Source organism: Anastrepha ludens, chromosome 4, assembly GCF_028408465.1.
Source record: "Anastrepha ludens isolate Willacy chromosome 4, idAnaLude1.1, whole genome shotgun sequence".
NCBI classification, from domain to species: Eukaryota; Metazoa; Arthropoda; class Insecta; order Diptera; family Tephritidae; genus Anastrepha; species Anastrepha ludens.
This window is the reverse complement of record NC_071500.1, coordinates 69,460,089-69,466,088: the sequence shown is the minus strand read 5'-3', so window position 1 is coordinate 69,466,088 and position 6,000 is coordinate 69,460,089. Positions and strand designations below refer to the sequence as shown.

The 6,000-nt window shown below is 37.0% G+C and overlaps 1 long non-coding RNA gene across 1 annotated transcript in view; it reads right to left on the bottom strand.

Annotated features, from left to right (window-relative positions):
• Positions 1-551: 551 nt before the first annotated feature.
• The window catches only part of LOC128859722 (uncharacterized), a 70,731-nt gene continuing 65,282 nt past the window's right edge, over positions 552-6,000 (bottom strand). The window contains exon 3 of the long non-coding RNA XR_008454187.1: positions 552-571. This is a non-coding gene — a long non-coding RNA (uncharacterized LOC128859722). The remainder of the gene's footprint in view (positions 572-6,000) is intronic.

Below are 6,000 nucleotides of genomic sequence, written 5' to 3'. Positions count from 1 at the left end.
GTGCTACGATTTACACTTTTAGTTAGATTTATAAAATTATAAAAATTATAAAAAATACAATATAAAAAATTCGAAAAAAATTGTAAGGAGCTCAGTCCTGATTGTGTAATCAAAGGCCTCAATAGTCCCTCCATTAGGCTAATTTTATATATAAGTCATATGGAGCCCAAGGAGTCAAGGGCACTAAGGGCATTGGAAATAGTATAAAAATAATTGGTATTTCTATTTCGTTCTTCATAAAATAGAAAATAATTTTTAATGGATTTAATTATATTCCCAATTTACTTCTATGAATTAACGCAATATTCCTTCCAGAGTCTCAAGATATTTTAAGCTTATTGTTCTAAGCGCTATAAACGGAATGACTTTAATAAGTATTATAAATATTTTCGTACTTTCGATTAGGTTTTGCGCCTTGAAAAAAGAAGTATTAGTTGATGCTATGATTAAATAATTAACTATATTCAGAAATACATTTCTCTGAAATTGAATTTGTAGCCGTAAAAATACAAAAAATATTGATACAAACCTCGATTGGAAAGCATATTGATTCAAAAACAAGAGTAATTACCTGAAAGAGAAAAAAAAAATGTATTATTATGTGTGAATATGAGAAAACGATTTGGATGCCTTAAACTGCACAATTTTCTTTGAATACCTCAAATTTTTAAAATACGATTTGACTAGGAAATGAGGAAATCTACGATGGAGAGAATTCAGAAAGTGTGTTCAACATAAGATCGATGACTGGCTTTAGCGAGGAATCAACTGATTCGTTGGCGTATCAAAACTGAGATTGTGTAGGTAATGTTAGAAAAAGTCAACACAGCATATACTTATGCCACTTCGTTGCCATCTGAACAACGACTGAATGCACGAGTGTTAAAATACGTGTGAAATGAGCGGGCATAGTTCCCCTCATAGCGTACGGCATCCCCTATGACGTGGGAGCCGAAGTTACTCTCACAATTCTGCTCCGGATGGACAATCCTTTCTGCCATGAAAAAAGCTCCTCATAAAAAACCATCCGTCGGCCGAAGGAAGAGCGGCATAAAACTATAGGTACCTACATTTGTGGAAAATGTCACCACCACATATATCAATACCACAACCAAGGGAAGGAAGTTGGCCAAACACACAATGAAAGGTATAAGCTCCAGTTACATATTTTTATGTATATGTATGTTTGAGAAAAACAGGAAAACATCCTGTTTTTGATAATTAGCATCAAAAGATTGATTTTTCTAAATGCCTGGACCCCAAATTTTAACCTCGCAAGAATATTTTTTCTGTATAGGTCATACATATTCAGCATATGAATGAAATCGGAATATGAGTATAATTTTTGTGAGGATAATTCCACACCTGGTAAAAATCTTGCTCTTAACTCCAAAATATTTTGTAAAATTTTGAGCTCAATCTGTAGTGTAGTCAGAACTATTTAGAAAAGAAATTAACTAACATTTTTCAAGGCAACTTTGGGAATAGCCGGTTACAATTACAAAAACGAGTCCGTACTTTTGCAAATTTATATACGACGTGTGGCTATTCAGTAGCGAGACTACTGCTGTAAATTCACTATCTCTCGGGTTTGTAAAGAGCAAGATTGCGAGTTTTTGGCAAACCGTTCCTCAGCCATATTGAAGGTTTTGAATTTAACTCCCTATCTAGCCAGTATAGCAGTCTTCAAAATTTAATCACCGAAAAAGTAGAGAATTGTATATTAGAACGACGTCAGACGCTAATTAAGTGCCTCTCAGTAGAAGAAACAAAGCCACACAAACAAAAACAATGCTGTGAAATATTTTGCTTTTACTTTATTTGCATTTCCCTCTATTTATTATTGGTATTCCCTTCAATTCACATCCTTCTTGATCCGCACAACCATTCGAATCTTCTAATTTTTGAATCAGAGCTGAGCAATATGAACGATATACCAAACGATTATGTTTAACTTCCAAAAATTTAAAAAAATCCAATAAAAATTAAAGCCATTATTAATCGAACGCATTCATCGCTTACCTTATATTCAAATGTGGACGAAACGTTATCAATAAAACGATCCGCGGATGACATATGGCAAAAATAAATTTTTTGGTTTTTGTCAGGACTGTTATAAGCTTACATGGCAAATTTCAGCGTGATATGTTACATAGTTTGTTTTCTGTGCTACTGTAAATAAGTCAAGCTCGAGTGTGTTCTTCGAATTCTCTTTTATGACTTCAATTGTCTCAAAATGTTTTCCACGGAGCGGCAACTTGAGCTTGGGAAACAGGAAAAAGTCACATGGAGCCATATCAGGCGAATACGGTGCTTGCGAAACGATATTAACATTATTTTTGTTCAAATAATCGCGAACAAGACGTGATGTGTGAGCTGGTGCATTATCGTGATGCAAGAACCATGACTTGTTGTCCCACAATTCCTTCCTTTTAAGACGAATGTTCTCGCGTCTAAATAATATTCAGCGTTAACCGATCGGCCTTGCGGAAGGAACTCCGAGTGCACCACACCTTCGTAATCGAAAAAAACAGTCAGCATAACCTTAATTTTTGAGCGACTTTGGCGTGGTTTTTTGGGTTGATTTGTACCACTGGAAAGCACGTGCACGCGATAGAGCAGAGCCCCCATAAGTTGTCTGCAACATTTTTACAGTAGCACAGAAAACAAACCATGTGGCATATCACGCTGAAATTTGCCATGTAAGCTTATAACAGTCCTGACAAAAAACAAAAAATTTATTTTTGCCATATGTCATCCGCGGACCGTTTTATTGATAACGTCTCGTTCATATTTGAGCAGAAGGTACATCAATTATTGTTATTGCAATAAGTTGATATTACTGAAAATATTGATTCCGCAGGTTTTGAACATACATGAAGACATATAACACTCCCCCAATCATAATACTCAATGATAGTGTCTAATAATACCCTTCTTTGCTTTTCATGGTGCTGGCGAAGCAAACCGGGACGTTTGCGACGTGTATGAAGAAGGTGACATAGGTAAGTCTGCAGCACAGAAAGGGTTTGCAAAGTTCAAAAATGGCAACTTTGACATCAATGCCATGCCCCGCAGCGGAAAGTCTTCTGAATTCGATGACGAACATCTCAAATCACTTTTGAAACAGAACGGCCGCTAAACCAGTGATCAACTGGGGCTTACCAAAAAAATGAGAGCCTGAGTGCCTCACGAGCTCATCGAAAAAAACAAAGAAAGTCGCCTTCAACTTGCTTTTCAGCATTCCACACGCCATCGAGCAACACGCGGTCATAAACAACACTTTTTGTATCGAATCAGGGGATACGCCATATGCTCGTAAAAAATACCACAATCAGTAAGGAGCTCTACATTGTCCAGATACACCGCGTGAATGAAACTATTCGACTTAAAAGACATGATGGACATGTTCAACCCATACTCCTCCACGACAACGCCAGGCCCCATGTTGCACTAGTCGTCAAAGCCAAACTCCAAGAGCTCTAATGGGAGGTCCTTCAGCATCCGCCGTATTCTTCGGGCTTTGCACCGACCGATTGCCATTTTTTCTACTCCCGGTCAAACCATATGAAGGGCATTACTTTCGATAACAAAGAGGTCCTCACAAACAGGCTCAAAAACTTCTCGGACACCAGAGCAGGCGATTTTTGGCGGACATCATCAAATTGGTCGAGAGGTGGGAAGAGGTTGTAAACAGCAAAGGCGGGTAAATAATTGAGCAATTTATTGATATAATTACTACTTTTTGTTTAAATAATAGTCTTCGGTAAAAACGCTACGAATTTATTCCCCAACCTAATAAGTGCTAAGTTTAATAATCTTTCCATCGGTGTGGGCGCACCTCAAGCAATGAAACTCTGTGGACTAGTATTAGTATTGTGTTAGTAATTTTTGAAAAGGATAATTATTTTTATTTGGATAATTATTTTTATTGTATCTTTAAGCGTGCGCTTACATTTTTAATATTTCTAGAATTACTGCGTTTTGCATTACGCAAAAAAGTTGTAACTAAAAAAATTTTCGCTCTAAAATTTTTGAAATCTTACATTGAAAACTTGAGTTGCAATTAGAATTTTATCAAAAAATTACTGTAATTGTAATCTTCGTTGAACGATTACAGCAATGCTACAATAATTTAAAAATGTTTCAAATTGCGATTAAGATAAAAGTTTTCCTGGTTGCAATCAATTAGTCATGTAATTCTTATCGCCTAGTCTTGGTTTGAAGTAAAAATAGTATCTATCGGCTTCTTCAGAGCACACGTAATCAGATTTCCCCTACATTCATATGGGTCTCATATACTGGCCAGAAACCTTCAGGTAGCCAAAAGGAAGTGGAGTCGCGCATTGTTTCGGTGGAGAATAAAATAATTACCCTTCCAAAATTCGAGTCGTTTTTTCCTTTGTTTTACGGAATTCATCAGGAACAGTCACTTAATCTAACAATCATCATTGCTCTCAAATTTAGTTTGCTCATATGAACGTTTTCGGATCTCGGCGAAGTTACGGTCTTCTAGTGTATGGCACTTAGTTTCAGGATTATGCATATACAAAAATTCACAATTCCCTGAAACCCAAAACCTGCAAAAGCAGATTTAAAAGCATTTTCCACGCCTTCACCATAATGTTAATTAAGATATTAATTAAATTGCATGACAAAGTATTGATTCTTATGTCTGCTACAAGATGCGTGCGTGTGTGTATATTAGTTATTTAAGTACTTGTGGTTGCGCATGTGTGTAATCAGTCCAATTTAGCTTTTTATGGAAAAGCGTGGAAAAGTTTCCAATCAATTGCCATTTGCAGTGCACTCAAAGTGTCTATCATACATACGCACACACAAACACACATGTACTCTCAACCGCACACACATTTAACGCCATTAATGAGATGGCAAGAGTAACTATTCACATCAAAGTGCAATTACTTGCTGCTCTTCAATAGCCTTCGTCGAAGCGTTATCAACGCCATCAAATTAAGTAGCACCAACACACACAAAAATAGCTCAAAGCTATGCGAACATCCAGGTATTTATGCACGTATGCACAGGTACACTACATAATTGTGGTACTGCTACCCTTACTTAGGGGCTACGAAATCAATGGAATTAAATGAACGCGACGCGGCATGGCCTGCTGATGTAGCAACCTGGTGTGCCAATTTCTTCGTCATCTTAATTTATGGATGTTATGAATGAGGTGCTTCTACTAATATGCGGGTGTTCAGAACATACATTTTATTCCACTGCTTCAGGATGTGGTGCACACTTCCCAAATATTTATACTTGGCATCTATAGTAAATGCTAGGGCATTGCGTGTGGGAGCGACATGCATGAAGCATCAAATACCAGAACTGTCATTTACCTGACGTCCCTATTATGTATTACGAACGAACCCCCGTCGTGAACGGAATTTCCGTCACGAATTGGGGAAAACATTTTTGTAGTTGGCTGGGATCAAGTCCATAAATGTGGCATGACAGCATTAGGATACTAAAGTAATTTCTAGCAGAAGGTGGTTATCAACATGGTGTCGAGAAAACCAAAGAAGTTGTAATGGCGCAGCTACGGCGGAAAGATTGCGGAAAGTGTGACCAACTTGAGACCATTAATCGCCTCTCAGCGATTTTGAAATAATCCGCGGATTTGCTGACGTAACAGAAGATGTAACCGGGGTATTTTTTTACAACAGTTAAAGATTAGATGCTGCTATTGGTATACGAAAAAATCAACGCAGCTACTAATTATAAAACAGGTTGGTTGTACGATATGTATTCAAAAAGTGTCGCGAATTTTGTGTTTTTTTTTTTAAATTTATTATTTATTCATTAATATCTATTTTGTCTCCTTCAAAGTAATCCCCATGAGATAGTATGCACTTGTGCCAACTTTTTTCCAATTTTCGAATCACTTCAAAAAATCATTTTTTTTATCTTGTTCAGCTCTTCCTTCGATGCCGTCTTCATCTCGTCAATCGTAGCGTAGTGTCGTCCTTTCACGGG